Consider the following 15599-nt stretch of genomic DNA (forward strand, 5'->3'; position numbering starts at 1 on the left):
TCTGTCCCCATCTCTTTCTGCCCCTCCCCTGCTCACACTCTCTCTCAAAAATAAACAAACATTAAAAAAATGGGACTCTTAATAGCTACCCTCCCATTAAGAAGGGTCCAGAAGGCCAACTCTGATACACTGTAAAAATTTGTGAATAGTTTCTGTTGTTGTAGTAGGAATAGGCCCTTAATTTTTTTTTTTTTTTTTTTTTTTTTACTTGTCTTTATTTTTTAAGGAACAGGCCCTTTCTAACATTGAGGATAGGGGCAGAATTTTTCCTCACGTTATTTCTGAATGAACCTGTAGACTCTGTTCTTTATTTTGGGGGCCCTAAAAAGCATGGATAATGGTTTTCTTGGGTTCATTCTGCAAAATTTGGGTCAGAAGAAAGGACACCAATTTTGGAGCCTGGTCTAGAATTCCACCTTTGCTGTGAGACCATGGACAAGATAATTAACATACTAGAGCCTCAGTTTCCTCATCTGTAAAATGGGCATAGTACCTTCTGCCTCTCAGGATAATTGTGAATATTAAGTAGGGCTGTGTGTATGTTTACTTATTTTTTTGAATTTACATCCAAATTAGCATGTAGTGCAGCAATGATTTCAGGAGTAGATTCCTTAATGCCCCTTACACATTTAGTCCATCCCCCTCCCACACCCCTCTAGTAACCCTCTGTTCTCCATATTTATGAGTCTCTTATGCTTTGTCCTCCTCCCTGTTTTTGTATTATTTTTGTTTCCCTTCCCTTATGTTCATCTGTTTTGTCTCTTAAAGTCCTCATATGAGTGAAGTCATATATTTGTCTTTCTCTCACTAATTTCACTTAGCATAATACCCTCCAGTTCCATCCATGTAGTTGCAAATGGCAAGATTTCATTCTTTTTGATTGCCGTGTGATACTCCATCGTGTGTGTGTGTACACACACACATATATACCATATCATCTTTTTTTTTAAATGTTCATTTTTTTTAAAATTTTTTTTAACGTTTTTTTAATTTATTTTTGAGACAGAGAGAGAGCATGAATGGGGGAGGGTCAGAGAGAGGGAGACACAGAATCTGAAACAGGCCCCAGGCTCCGAGTGGTCAGCACAGAGCCCGACGCGGGGCTCGAACTCACGGACCGCGAGATCACGACCTGAGCTGAAGTCGGATGCTTAACCGACTGAGCCACCCAGGCGCCCCTTAAATGTTTATTTTTGAGAGACAGAGAAGGAGCGGGCCAGTGTCAGAAGGAGATGCAGAATCTGAAGCAGGCTTCAGGCTCCAAGCTGTCAGGTCAGAGCCTGATGTGGGGCTCGAACTGATGAACTAAGAGATCATGACCTGAGCCAAAGTCGGGTGCTTAACCACCTGATCCACTCAGGTGCCCCAAAATTAATTAATTAATTAATTAATTAATTAATTTGTTTTTGAGAGACAGAGACAGAGCTTGAGCCAGGGAGGTGCAGAGAGAGAGGGAGACATAAAATCGGAAACAGGCTCCAGGCTGTCAGCACAGAACCTGATGCGGGGCTCAAACTCACAAACCGTGCGATCATGACCTGAGCTGCAGTCGGATGCTTAACCAACTGAGCCACCCAGGCGCCCCTTATATCTTCTTTATCCATTCATCCATTGATGGACATTTGGGCTCTTTCCATACTCTGGCTATTGTTGATAGTGCTGCTATAAACATTGGGGTGCGTGTGTCCCTTCGAAACAGCACACCTGTATCCCTTGGATAAATACCTAGTAGTGCAATTGCTGGGTCGTAGGGTAGGTCTATTTTTAGATTTTTGAGGAGCCTCCATACTGTTTTCCAGAGTGTCTGCACCAGCTTGCATTCCCACAAACAGTGCAAAAGAGATCCTCTTTCTCCGCATCCTCGCCAACATCTGTTGTTGCCCGAGTTGTGAATGTTAGCCATTCTGACAGGTGTGAGGTGGTATCTCATGGTGGTTTTGATTTGTATTTCCCTGATGATGAATGATGTGGAGCATACTTCATGTGCCGACTGGCCATCTGGATGTCTTCTTTGGAGAAGTGTCTATTCATGTCTTTTGCCCATTTCTTCACTGGATTATTTGTTTTCTGGGTGTTGAATTTGATAAGTTCTTTATAGATTTTGGATACTAACCCTTTATCTGACGTGTCATTTGCAAATCTTCTCCCATTCCGTCGGTTGCCTTTTAGTTTTGATGATTGTTTCCTTCTCTGTGCAGAAGCTTTTTATTTTGATGAGGTCCCAGTAGTTCATTTTTGCTTTTGTTTCCCTTGCCTCCAGAGACACGTTGAGTAAGAAGTTGCTGCCACCAAGACCAAAGAGGTTTTTGCCTGCCTTGTCCTCGAGGATTTTGATGGCTTCCTGTCTTACATTGAGGTCTTTCATCCATTTTGAGTTTGTTTTTGTGGATGGTGTAAGAAAGCGGTCCAGGTTCATTCTTCTGCATGTCGCTGTCCAGTTTTCCCAGCACCACTTGTTGAAGAGACTGTCTTTATTCCATTGGATGTTCTTTCCTGCTTTGTCAAAGATTAGTTGGCCATACGTTTGTGGGTCCATTTCTGGGTTCTCCATTCTGTTCCATTGATCTGAGTGTCTTTTTGTGCCAGTGCCATACTGTCTTGATGATTGCAGCTTTGTAGTATAGCTTGAAGTCCGGGATTGTGATGCCTCCTGCTTTGGTTTTCTTTTTCAAGATTGCTTTGGCTATTCGGGGTCTTTTCTGGTTCCATACAAACTTTAGGATTATTTGTTCTAGCTCTGTGAAGAATACTGGTGTTATTTTGTTAGGGATTGCATTGAATATGTAGATTGCTTTGGGTAATATCGACATTTTAACAATATTTGTTCCTCCTATCCAGGAGCATGGAATCTTTTTCCGTTTTTTTGTGTCTTCTTCAATTTCTCTCATAAGCTTTCTATACTTTTCAGTGTATAGATTTTCCACCTCTTTGGTTGGGTTTATTCCTAGGTATTTTATGGTTTTTTGGTACAGCTGTAAATGGGATCAATAGTAGGACTGTGTGTATAAAGTACCTAGTGCAGGGGGCGCCTGGGTGGCTCAGGTCATGATCTCACAGTTCATGGATTTGAGCCCTACATCGGGGTCGCTGCTGTCCGCACGGAGCCCATTTCTTATCTCTGTCCCCCCTCTCTCTGCCCCTCCCCTGCTGGTTTGTTGTTTCTCTCAATAAATAAGTAAACTTGAAAAAAAAAAAGTAAATAGGGCAAATCTGGTGCCAGGTACGGGTGCTTGGTGAAAGTTGGTCTCAGTCTCCAGCTCTTGAGATGGCTTATAGCCTCCATTGCCTTGGCATTTTTCCTGAGCTCTTACGTTTAAAAAAATACTGGCTGTAAGGAAACTGCTTGTTCCTCCCCTAATCTCCATGGAGTTCGGGTATGTAGTAGTTCAGGAAAACCTTTTGGTGCTTCTGTAAGAGTTGGGAGAAGAGGGGGCACCTGGGTGGCTCAGTCGGGTAAGCATCCAACTTCGGCTCAGGTCATGATCTCATAGTTTGTGAGTTCGAGCCCTGCGTCGGGCTCTGTGCTGACAGCCTAGAGCCTGGAGCCTACTTCAGATTCCGTGTCTCTCCCTCTCTCTACACCTCTCCTGCTCATACTCTGTGTCACTCTGTCAATAATAAATAAACGTTAAAAAAAAAATTAAAAAAGAGTTGGGAGAAGAGGCAGAAATGAATCTGTTGGCTTCCTGATTTTGTTCTCTAAATTGAAGGGCAACATTGGGAAAATGAGCTTTAGAATTGCACTTGTTGTATTTTTATCATCGAAGTCCAGGTCCTGGGGGAAGTTTGGCCTAGTGGGGAGTATTCCTGCTTCTGCCCTGCAGGGTCTGAGACAGCTTTGGGAGCTTCAATTCTGGGGCCAGTTGTGCAAGGAACCAAAGAGGTCTCAGGAGCCCCCTTAACCCCTACACTTCAGTGCTGTGTAGTTGGGTTCCTTCACCTTCTGGACATTTGTGGTGGTGTTCTTTAAAAAAAAATTTTTTTTTAATGTTTATTTTTGAGAGAGCGAGAGATGCACAGAGTGAGCGGGGGGGGGGGGGGGTGGGGCAGAGAGAGAGGGAGGCACAGAATCCAAAGCATGCTCCAGGCTCTGCCTGAGTTGTCAGCACGGAGCTGGATGCAGGGCTTGAACCTACGAGCTGCAAGATCATGACCTGAGCCGAAGATGGACACTCAACCGACTGAGCCACCAAGGCGCCCCCATGTTCTTACTGTTCACGGAGAGAGCTATAGAGCTGGTTTAAGACAAAGGCCCTGCCTGTGGACGAGCTTATATGCTGGTGAGGAAGAAGTCACTTAACCTCAACACGCTGAAGCAAGGAGGGAAGGGGTGTGGGCCATTGTGGAACTTGGGCGTCATGGGGGCGTGTTTAGTGTGCTCCACACTATCGCCGGTGTCAGAGATCCCGGTCACTGAGCTAACTCTCATTTTACAACGACTGCCTCGTTTGCCTTCACAACACCCATAAGAAGCAGGTATCGTTAGCCTGTTTTCATGATGAAACTGAGAACCACAGAGGTTCAGTAGTTTGTCTGGCACGCAGCAGAGCCAGATTCTGAATGCACATTCGTTTGATTGCAGGACCCAGGGTTTTTACCACTCGACCAAACTTTGCCCAGAGCACTTCCCGGGGATAGGGAGTAGAAAGTAGATCTCTGTGGAGTAGGCTGGATATAGGGGACACAGTTCATTTGGGTCCCGCCCTATTTGGGGGCCTTCATTGCCTCCTGCCCCAAATACCAGCCAAACTTGAGAGGGAGAGGCTAGAGGTGAGAGTCCCACAGAGGCAGCTTTATTCCTTGACTGAGCTGTGGGTCGGCCTCACAGGCTGCCTATTGAGCTTGCAGAAGATGCCCTTCCTAAGTGTGTTAGTGCAGAGCTGTTGCCCGGGGGCCAGAGTAGGGCTCAGGATTTGTATGCAGTTCACAGTGTGCCTGGAGTCCCTGCCACTGACACCAGCAGCAAAGGACAAGTAAGCAGATGAGTGCAGCTATCAGTTCCTTAAAGGAACGTGTTGGAGCCCGTTTAGAGACTGTGACTTGGAGAGACACAGCTCCCTGCCCCCTTCCCAAGCCTCTGAACGGGACTGCATCTCCTTTTGTGCCTGCCAGTTGCATAGCAACCAAGCTAGCTGATTGCCTCCTGGCGGGAGAAAACTGTTTAGCTCTGGATTCTTGGGAGAGGTGCCAGGCATCACCTCCCAGGGGTGGGAGAAATTTGTTAGAAGCAGCAGAGGTGTGGGAAGCTGCTGCTTCTTAGGAGGGTGCTGACTGACAGGCATTCCTGTGTAGCCCACTAGACAGAGCCTGCCTGAGGCTTCCCTGCCAGGAAGAGCTGGGCAGCTACAAGCTAACAGCTATGAGCCGGAAGGCCGCTGAGGGTCATGGTCAGAGGAACCAGGGGTCTTACTCTACCGAGACCTTGAAGTCCTCCTGGTGAAATGTGCTGCCGCACAAGGTAGTGTGTTTCCCTGCTGCTGGACAGGGCTTGCATAGGTTGGATAGGTCATGTTAGACATTCAAGGGCAGCATGAGTGGATAGATGAGAGCTTTTCAATCCCATTTCAGTTCTGCTATGTGCTGCCCTTGTGCTTGGGGCCTGCTCTCGGGCTCCTGGACTTCGTTTGCGAGCTAGGGACATGGTGGAAAACGGCACCCCATGGTGCTTTTTGTAATACACGGTGTGTTAGTAGCAGCATATCCTCCAAGGAGAACTGAGTAATAGCAACTTGCCTTTATTGAATGCCTGTCAGGAACCCAGCAACTGAGCTCTGTGCTTTTCATATATTTTTTCCTCAAAGAATGCGGTGTATTCGTAACTCTCCTCCCCATTCCAGTCCCCAAGGGCAAACACTGATAGGAATTTCGCGTTTATCATTCCAGACTTTTTTCTCTGCATTTGCAAAGCGGTACATTCTCTGTAATTGTCGCAAAATCCCACTCTTTTACCCCCATTTTACAGAACAGGAAACAGGCTCAAAGAGGTGAACAATCTTGTCCGAGGTCCCATAGCCAGGAGAGCTGCGATTCTAAGCCAGATCCATCCAGTTCCAGAGTGCATGCCCTTTTCTTTTACTTGGCATGGGTTGGAGTGTTTCCACAGTGGCACTCTGCAGGTCAGAATGGGGCTGGTGACTTCTTTGTCTCTCCCTGAAGCAGCTGCCTCAAGAGACCAGGCCTCCTCCAGGAGCCCAGCCTGTTTGCACAGCTCAGCCACTTCTCCTTGGCTTGCCCCACATTCTGGGGCTCACCAACCCGTGGTTCCCTGAGACAATGCTGGCATGTGCCATGCTTCACAGGATGGACAAAAGGTCAGACTGGCCCAACCAGGCTGGCCTCCTGTCCGAGAATGTCAGTCCTTTTGGTTTGGACTGTTTTCTGAATAGAAGTGGTTTCAAGGGAAGACTTCTGTCCTTTGGGAAGAGAGAGTAGCATGTCTGGCTTTGGCCAGATGGGAAAGCGAGAGTTCTGTGTGGGTGTGCGCATGACGTGCCACAAGGTGCGTCCCTTTTCCTCTGCTTGTCTCCATGAACGGGTGCTGCTGGCTCAGCACCTCTGCTAGAGGCACTCAAAACGTGAACTTGAAAGCACGATGAAGAGGCTTGTGTTCAAATTATGGCTCTGCCTTCGTCTCTTTCATGACCAAATATTTCTTGAACTCCTGTGTGTCAGACATTGTTCTAGGCTCTGAGTATACATGGCAACCTGACTAGACAACTTTTCCGTAACTCCGTGCACTTGCCTGCCCCTCCCGTCCTCTTTCCGCCATCTTTCCGTGCCACCATAATGGTGCGCATGAATGTCCTGGCAGATGCTCTCAAGAGCATTAACAATGCTGAAAAGAGGCAAACGCCAGGTTCTTGTTAGGCTATGCTCCAAAGTCGTCGCCCGATTTCTGACTGTGATGGTGAAGCATGGTTACATTGGCGAATTTGAAATCATCGATGATCACAGAGCTGGGAAAATTGTTGTGAACCTCACAGGCAGGTCAAACAAGTGTGGAGTGATCAGCCCCAGGTTTGATGTACAACTCAAAGATCTAGAAAAATGGCAGAATAATCTGCTCCCGTCCTGCCAGTTTGGTTTCATTGTACTGACAACCTCAGCTGGCATCATGGACCATGAAGAAGCAAGGCGAAAACACACAGGAGGGAAAATCCTGGGATTCTTTTTCCAGGGGTGTAATACAGTCATACAAATAAAATGCCTCACTGACTAGACAAGTTTTCTGCCTGCAGGGAGCTTACATTTTAGTGGAGTTTCTTTTTCATTTGTCGGAGTCTCCATTTTCTCATCTGTACAAGGGACAACCTGACTTGTCACAATCCCATTTGGCACAATTGTTGGGAAGGTGACATAAGATAGCCTTTGTGACCTTGCCTGGCACGGTTTTTTTCATTTCATTTCTTGCCAGGCTCCCCAGTGGGGTCTGCTGTGGGTATGTTTCCCCTTCAGAATTTGTTCTGGGGGCGCCTGGGTGGCTCAGTCGGTTAAGCGTCCGACTTCGGCTCAGGTCATGATCTCATTGCTCGTGAGTTGAAGCCCCGCATCAGGCTCTGTGTTGACAGCTCAGAACCTGGAACCTGCTTCAGATTCTGTCTCTGTCTCTCTGCCCCTCCCCTGCTCGTGCGCTCGCTCTCTCTCCCTCAAATATAAAATAAAACATCCAAAAAAAAAAAAAAAGAATTCTGTGTCAGTAGAGGTAAGATCAGCAGAGGCTCCCTTACTCCCTTGGAGCCCAAGAGATTTGCATCCCATCCAGTAAGGGAGGGGGCACTGCCAAGACCCAAGGAGCCAGACTCCACCGAAGGCACTCCGTCCGGTTCAGCAGTTGGGACTAAGAGCCCCCATCGAGGGCTGAGCGCAGCGGGCTGTTGGGCCAGAACAGAGGTTGAGACACCTTCTGTAGCACAGCGAGAAGAGCATGGGCTCTGTAGCTTCCCAGCCATGTGACCTTGGGCAGGCCACTTCTGTCTCTGGGCCTCTGGGCCTTCGGGGCAGTTAGAGAGGCTGAACTTTGTACAGCAAGGTTTAGCAGAGTAGCTGGAATGGAGCAGAGTGACAGCTAACAGCTATTTAATACTCCAGAACAGTTCTGTGGGCATCTGGCTACTATGGGAGACTTCCACCCCACTGTAAAATTAGGGAGTTGACAGCAGAGGAAATGCGGTGTGGATTCCTACAGCGTTGAAGACACGACTAGGGTTTTCAAAGATTGGAAAGGCTGAGGTGTGGAAGAGTGACCAGGCTCATTTGAGCTGGTTCCAAAGGGCAGGGCTAGGAAGTGAGGCCTGCTGAGTGTCAGACACTGGACCGGGTACTTTCCCACAGGTGCTCTCCTTAATCCTCACTGCGGCCTGGGAAGGTTATCCCCACTTAGAGATGGGATGTGTAGATGCTAAATACAGCCACACGAGATTACGTAGCTTGTTGGGGGTGGAGTCGGGATTTGAGCCCAGGTCTCCAGTGCTGGAATCTGTGTTCTGATGTGATGGAGGCATGTTTCAGGTCAGTATAAGAAGCATTTGTTGTGGGGGGCGCCTGGGTGGCTCAGACGGTTTAAGCATCCAGCTCTTGATTTCGGCTCAGGTCATGATCTCCCGGTTTCGTGGGTATGAGCCCCACGTTAGCCTCTGTGCTGACAGTGCAGAGCCTGCTTGGGATATTCTGTCTGTCTCCCTCCCTCCCTCCCTCCCTCCCTCCCTCCCTCTTCCTCCTCCCTCCTCCTCCCTCCCCTCCCCATGCTCTCTCTGTCTCTCTCAAAATAAGTAAATTTTAAAAAAAATATTAAAAAAAAAAAAAAGGCGTTTGTTGTGGTTGGGAAGTATCAGAAGTATCCAGTAGTGGAATAGGCTTTCTGGAAGAAAATGAGCTTCTTGGCCCCATCCTATTGAATTAGTGGCCTGGGGAGGTTGCTGAAGAGACGTTTCTGCTCAGTCCTGCTCTAGGCTCCTTTGTTCCAGAGGAAACAGAGGTTAGTAAGGGCTTAGTGAAAGTATCTCTTCTAGATAAGGGCTTGGTGTTTACCCATGAGAATTTCACAAGGCCTAGGACTTGGGTTCCAGGTGTGGGAAACAATTTTCCTATTTCTTGGTTGTTGTGATATTTGAGTTGGCTGGCCTTATGGGTGATCTCGGGAATGTCTGTGGGTCCTAGGGCCAGGTTGAACTGAGCATTGAGTATGTTTTACTTTTGGGCTTAGGAAATAAAAGCAAAATTCTAGTAGGTTATTATGGTTTTTTTTAATAAATTTTTTTAGTGTTTATTTTTGAGAGAACGAGAGACAGAGTGGGAGCAGGGGAGGGGCAGAGAGAGAGGGAGACACAGAATCCGAAGCCAGGCTCCAGGCTCTGAGCTGTCAGCACAGAGCCCGATGCGGGCTCGAACTCCCAAGCCATGGGATCATGACCTGAGCTGAAGTCAGATGCTTAACTGATTGAGCCGCCCAGGTGCCCCTATTATGTTTTTTTTATATGCCACAAACCATAATCGTTCTTCAAATAATACTGATCCATACTCCTTTTTCCCCAACCTCAGTAGGCAGCAAGTTGCAGTACTTGCTAATATCTGCTTTTAAGGTGAAGTTAATTTCTTAACTTTTTTTCTTGTTTATGGAGGTAATTACTCATTTTAGGAAAGTTGGAAAATACAGAGGTATGAAGAATATCAGGGGTGCCTGGGTGGCTCAGTTGGTTGAGCATACAACTTTTGATTTCGGCCTAGGTCATGATCCTGTGGGATTGAACCCTGTGGTGGGCTCTGTGCTGAGTGTGGAGCCTGCTTGTGATTGTCTCCCCCCCTCCCTCCCTCTGTCTCTGTCTCTCTCTCTCAAAATAAACATTTTTTTTTTTTTTAAATTTCAAAAATGGTCTTTGCATAGAAACCTCAGCCATGATACCTGTTTGGTGTGGGTATAATGGGTGCTATGGTGCCAGTGACTTGGGGGGTGGTGGTTAGATTTGGCATGGAGCAGGTGTTTGCTGCCTCTCTCAGACTCACTGAGTATTAAATACCACTGAGTACCTGGTGTCAGACCAGGGAGTCTGGTGGGAGGAGTGGTGGTAGGTATCCCTGGGTGGGCTTCAGGGAGTCTAAAATCGTGTATTAGGTTTTTTCTAAATTTTCTCCATGAAGTATGTCCTGCTCTTTGAACTGGCTGGAAAAACCCTGGTAAATGCTATTTGAAAACCAAAAACCAAAAACCAAAATCTGCTTGTAGCATTTTACCTAATAGTTGGCATTTGGGGGGAGCCCATCCATGTCCTCTCCAACCTCACATAATGCTGCTCCTATTACCCCCTTTTTCCACACAAGGAAATTGGGCTCAAAGTTGTGAAGCCTGTCTGAGGTCACGCAGCCAGTAAATGGTAGAGCTGGGCTTTGGAGCTAGATCTAGGTTTTCCATTGTGTGGCGTTGCCTCTTGTAAACCAAAGGTTGCGATTCAAATTTTAGCATAGGGAACCTCACCCAGCCTGACCTTCCACCATTTCCTGCTTTGTCTTTTGCATCTTACCGTTTGGAGTACTTAGTAGCTTTTACACACTTCACTTGAGATTCCGTGTCTTTTCCATACTGTCTGTCCTCTGAATGCCTTGCAAACTCTTCTTTATCCTCCTCAGCCCCACTCAGTGAAACTTTGCCTGGCATCCCAGAGTTAATTGCTCCCTCTGCAGCACTCCTGCCTCTGGTTTGTGCTTCCTTGTTAGCATAGATGACAGTTGGTTGCATTTATGTGTTGGACTTGGTCAGACTAATATATATAAGCTTAGGGACTGTCTTACTCTTCTTGGTGTCTGTGTCCTGTTGCTTGGCACAGCATAAGTGCTCAAGTGTTAAAATGCATCCAGATCTCAAAAAAAAAAAAAAAAGAAATGCATACGGACTTCTTTCCTAAACAGTCTTCACAGCAGCTCCTTTAGAGGCCTCCATCTAGTGTTCCAGGGGGATCACAAGGTGTTGTAGCAAGACTCAGATGAGCTGTGGTTCAAGGTTGCTAGGGTGCTTTTCTCCTACCCCTACAAGTTCCCTCATGATTCTGGATTCCCTTTTACCTCTTACTCTTATTTTATGCCATTTCCGCTGCACTTTGCTCCAGCCAAGCTGTCTTTCTCTGTCTTTCAGTTACAGGTGTTTTCCCGCTGTGGGGCCTTTGCACATGCTCTTCTGGGCCTGCGAGTTTGCTAGGACTCCCTCTCCTAAACCCCATTCTCCCAGTCTAGCTTAGGTTCTCCACCTTTCTACTGTTTCAGCTGATTAACTTTAATTTCATAGCACCTCTCTGACATAGCTGCTTATATTGTCCCTTGAGTGATTACTTGGTATCTGTCTTCTCCACCAAACTGTAAACTCAACATGGGCAGGGACTATGCCAATCATTAATTCAGACAGCACTGCACAAGTTCTGGGGCTTGATAAATATTTGTTTCATGAAGCAGTAACACCTTCGTTTAAATTAGGGAAGTAGTATGGTGGAAGAAGCTTGACTTGAGGCTTAAGTGGCTTGAGTTCTCCTAACTGCTGTTGACTAGGCATGTGACCTTGGGCTTTCATTTCTTCATCTGCCAAATGAAGAAAAAATACTTGGTGATCTGGGCTCACCTGGGGTTCATCTGATAATCTGTGATTCTAGATGAACTGTTTAATTAGCCGAGTTCGGGAGGGGGGGAGGGGGTCTTGGATAAGAATCCAACTGCCTACTTGACATCTCCACCCAAGTGTCCTCACCCTCAAGCCTGCTCTCCCTGTCGCCTTCCCTGTTCGGTGCACAGCAGCGCCATTCTTTAAGTGGCTCGGGCCCAGAACCTCAGTGATATTCTTGACTCTTCTCTCACACCCCTTGGCTGGTTTGTCGGCATATCTTATTGTTACTACCTACAGAATATATCCAGACTCCAACCCCTTCTCACTGCCTCTGCCACTCTTACTCTGGTCCAAATCACCATCATCTTTTTTTTTCATTATTATTTTTTTAGTGTTTATTTTGAGAGAGAGCGAGACGGAGTGCGCGCATGCTTAACGTGGGGCTCAAACTCCCAACCCTGAGATCAAGAGTCACATGCTCCACCAACTGAGCCAGCCAGGCGCCCCAGAGTTCTTTTCAAGGGATATTCCATTGTATGTGTGCATCACAGTTTCTTTATCTGTTCATCCATTGGTGGACACTTGGGTTCCTTCTGTATTTTGGCTGTTGTGAACAATGCTGTTCTCAGTATAGGTGTACAAATACCTCTCCTTGCTGTTCTTTGAACACAACAGTTGCCACCTCACTTTAGAGGATCCTTAGATTTTTCTGTCTGGAATGCTCTTCAGTCTGTAGGTTGGCTTGTACCTTTTGTCAGGTCATTGTTCAGTGTCATTTTCTCAATGGAAGCCTTTCTCAGCTATCCTATAAAAAAATTTTTTTTAATGTTTATTATTTTTGAGAGAGGGAGGGCTGGGTAGGGGCCGTGAGAGGGAGACAGAGGATCCAAAGCTGGCTCTGTGCTGGAAGCAGGGAGCCTGATGCAGGGCTTGAACCCACAAACTGTGAGATCATGACCTGAGCCGAAGTCCAAAGTCCGTGCTTAACCGATTGAGTCATCCAGGCACCCACCAACTATCCTATTTTATTTATTTATTTATTAAAAAAATTTTTTTTTTAATGTTTACTTTTGAGAGAGAGAGGAGAGGTGAGAGAGAAAGAGAGAAGGAGACAAAGAATTTGAAGCAGGCTCCAGGCTCTGAGCTGTTAACACAGAGCCCGATGTGGGGCCCAAACTCACGGACCGCGAGATCATGACCCGAGTCGAAGTTGGATGCTCAACTGACTGAGCCACCCAGGCGCCCCCCAACTATCCTATTTTAAACTGCACCTTCCCCCGCCACCTTGGCTCTTTTCTCCTTGCTCCTGCTTCATTATCTTTCATGATACTTATCAACGTCTGATTGAGGTTTTACTTTTTTTTTTTTCCCCTCTTTCTCTCACTCTGTCTTCCTCTAAGTCCCAAGAGGATCATTTTGTTCATTGCTGTATCCCAATGCCTAGAATAGTGCCTGGCACCCAGAGTCATTCAGTAACTACTTGACGGATAGACAGATGCATGAATAGATGAATAAGGTTTGGTGGTAGGAGGGAGCGAGGACAGAGAGAATGGCAGTGAAGACCGATATTTTTCCCCGGTCAGCAGTGCTCATCACTTCTCAAATTTGGCTGCTACTGAGATTCTAAGGGTAAAATTAAAATCCCAGCTATTTCTTCTTTGTATCTTCTTTAGTGACTGTACCTGCCCCTCATTGACAATTGTGTTCTGGAAAAGTTGTATGCTAGCACCAGAATGTGCACACAGAATTGAGGGGATCAACATAGGGTGGCAGGTGTTGAATTTCTCCAAGTAAGGATACTGAAACAACACCTCCGTTGTTTGCATGCCACACAAATCATTGTCCTCTGTCAGCTTCCTTCCTCCTTCCTGCCTGCCTGCCTGCCTGCCTTCCTTCATCAGCGTCATTTCTTAAAAAGAAAGGGCCTTTTTAACACTAATGTTAAGTATAGGAAGGCATGGTTCAGAACAGAAGATGTGTTTTAAATTTAATAAATTTGGGGGGTGCCTGGGTGGCTCAGTCAGCTAAGTGTCTGACTTTGGCTCAGGTCATGATCTCATGGCTTGTGAGTTCAAGCCCTGCATCGGGCTCTCTGCTGTCAGTGCAGAGTCTGCTTTGGTTCCTGTCTCCCTCTCTCTGCCCCTCCCCAGCTCATGCTTTCTGTCTCAGAAATAAATAAAAACATCAAAAAAATTAGTAGATTTGACTTAAAAAAAAAAAACAACTTGCTTTGTTGTCTTCATTTTTCCCATTTTCCTGGAGGATAGCTGTGTGGAGAGAGGCACCAAGTGGTCAGGCTGAGGTTTGGGTGCCTCTGGCACCTCAGACTGAATGCTGCAGAGAGCCTGATAATGCTCTGCAAAGGCCTAGGGCAATTGTGAGCAATTCCTTCCTTATGGCTGTTTGGCTCTGACATTTGTAACTCATTTTTTAAAATTGGAAGTTCTCTATGGCACAAAAACAGACACTCAGATCAATGGAACAGAATGGAGAACCCAGAAATGGACCCACAAACATATGGCCAACTAATCTTTGACAAAGCAGGAAAGAACATCCAATGGAATGAAGACAGTCTCTTCAGCCAGTGGTGCTGGGAAAACTGGACAGCGACATGCAGAAGAATGAACCTGGACCAGTTTCTTAACACCATACACAAAAGTAAACTCAAAATGGATGAAAGACCTCAATGTAAGACAGGAAGCCATCAAAATCCTCGAGGAAAAAGCAGGCAAAAACCTCTTTCATCTTGCCCGCAGCAACTTCTTACTCAACATGTCTCCGGAGGCAAGGGAAACAAAAGCAAAAATGAACTACTGGGACCTCATCAAAATAAAAAGCTTCTGCACAGCAAAGGAAACAATCATCAAAACTAAAAGGCAACCGACGGAGTGGGAGAAGATTTGCAAATGACACGTCAGATAAAGGGTTAGTATCCAAAATCTATAAAGAACTTATCAAATTCAACACCCAGAAAACAAATAATCCAGTGAAGAAATGGGCAAAAGACATGAATAGACACTTCTCCAAAGAAGACATCCAGATGGCCAGTCGGCACATGAAGTATGCTCCACATCATTCATCATCAGGGAAATACAAATCAAAACCACCATGAGATACCACCTCACACCTGTCAGAATGGCTAACATTCACAACTCGGGCAACAACAGATGTTGGCGAGGATGCGGAGAAAGAGGATCTCTTTTGCACTGTTTGTGGGAATGCAAGCTGGTGCAGACACTCTGGAAAACAGTATGGAGGCTCCTCAAAAATCTAAAAATAGACCTACCCTACGACCCAGCAATTGCACTACTAGGTATTTATCCAAGGGATACAGGTGTGCTGTTTTGAAGGGACACACGCACCCCAATGTTTATAGTAGCTCTATCAACAATTGCCAGAGTATGGAAAGAGCCCAAATGTCCATCGATGGATGAATGGATAAAGAAGATGTGGTGTGTATATATATATACAATGGAGTATTACTCAGCAATCAAAAAGAATGCAGTCTTGCCATTTGCAACGGATGGAACTGGAGCATATTGTGCTAAGTGAAATTAGAGAAAGACAAGTATCATATGACTTCACTCATGAGGACTTCAAGACACAGAACTGATGAACATGAGGGAAGGGAAACAAAAATAATACAAAAACAGGGAGGGGGACAAAACATAAGAGACTCTTAAATATGGAGAACAAACAGAGGGTTACTAGAGGGGTTGTGGGAGGGGGGATGGGCTAAATGGGTCAGGGGCATTAAGGAATCTACTGAAATCGTTGCACTATATGCTAACTAATTTGGATGTGAATTCAGAAAATAAAATTAAAAAAGAAATTGGAAGTTCTCTAAGGTATTGTCTAAATTGCCTATTCTGACATGTTACCCAATCATGAAGTTAATGGGGTGCAACTTGCCTTAGAGAAAAGACAATCTAGGGCCATCTGGGTGGCTCAGTTGGTTAAGCTTCTGACTCTTGGTTTTGGCTCAGGTCACAATCTCATGGTTCTGTGAGTTCTGGCC

The 15599-nt window shown here is 46.1% G+C and overlaps 1 protein-coding gene and 1 pseudogene across 2 annotated transcripts in view; both read left to right on the forward strand.

Moving 5' to 3' along the window:
• Positions 1–15599, forward strand: part of ACO2 (aconitase 2) — a 55219-nt gene that overhangs the window by 5521 nt on the left and 34099 nt on the right. The gene's annotated exons all lie outside the window — the stretch shown is intronic.
• LOC128775070 (40S ribosomal protein S15a-like) lies at positions 6509–8591 on the forward strand (annotated as a pseudogene).

The sequence above is a fragment of the Panthera pardus genome, unplaced genomic scaffold (assembly GCF_024362965.1).
Source record: "Panthera pardus isolate Hobbes unplaced genomic scaffold, ASM2436296v1 HiC_scaffold_6, whole genome shotgun sequence".
Classification (NCBI taxonomy): domain Eukaryota; kingdom Metazoa; phylum Chordata; class Mammalia; order Carnivora; family Felidae; genus Panthera; species Panthera pardus.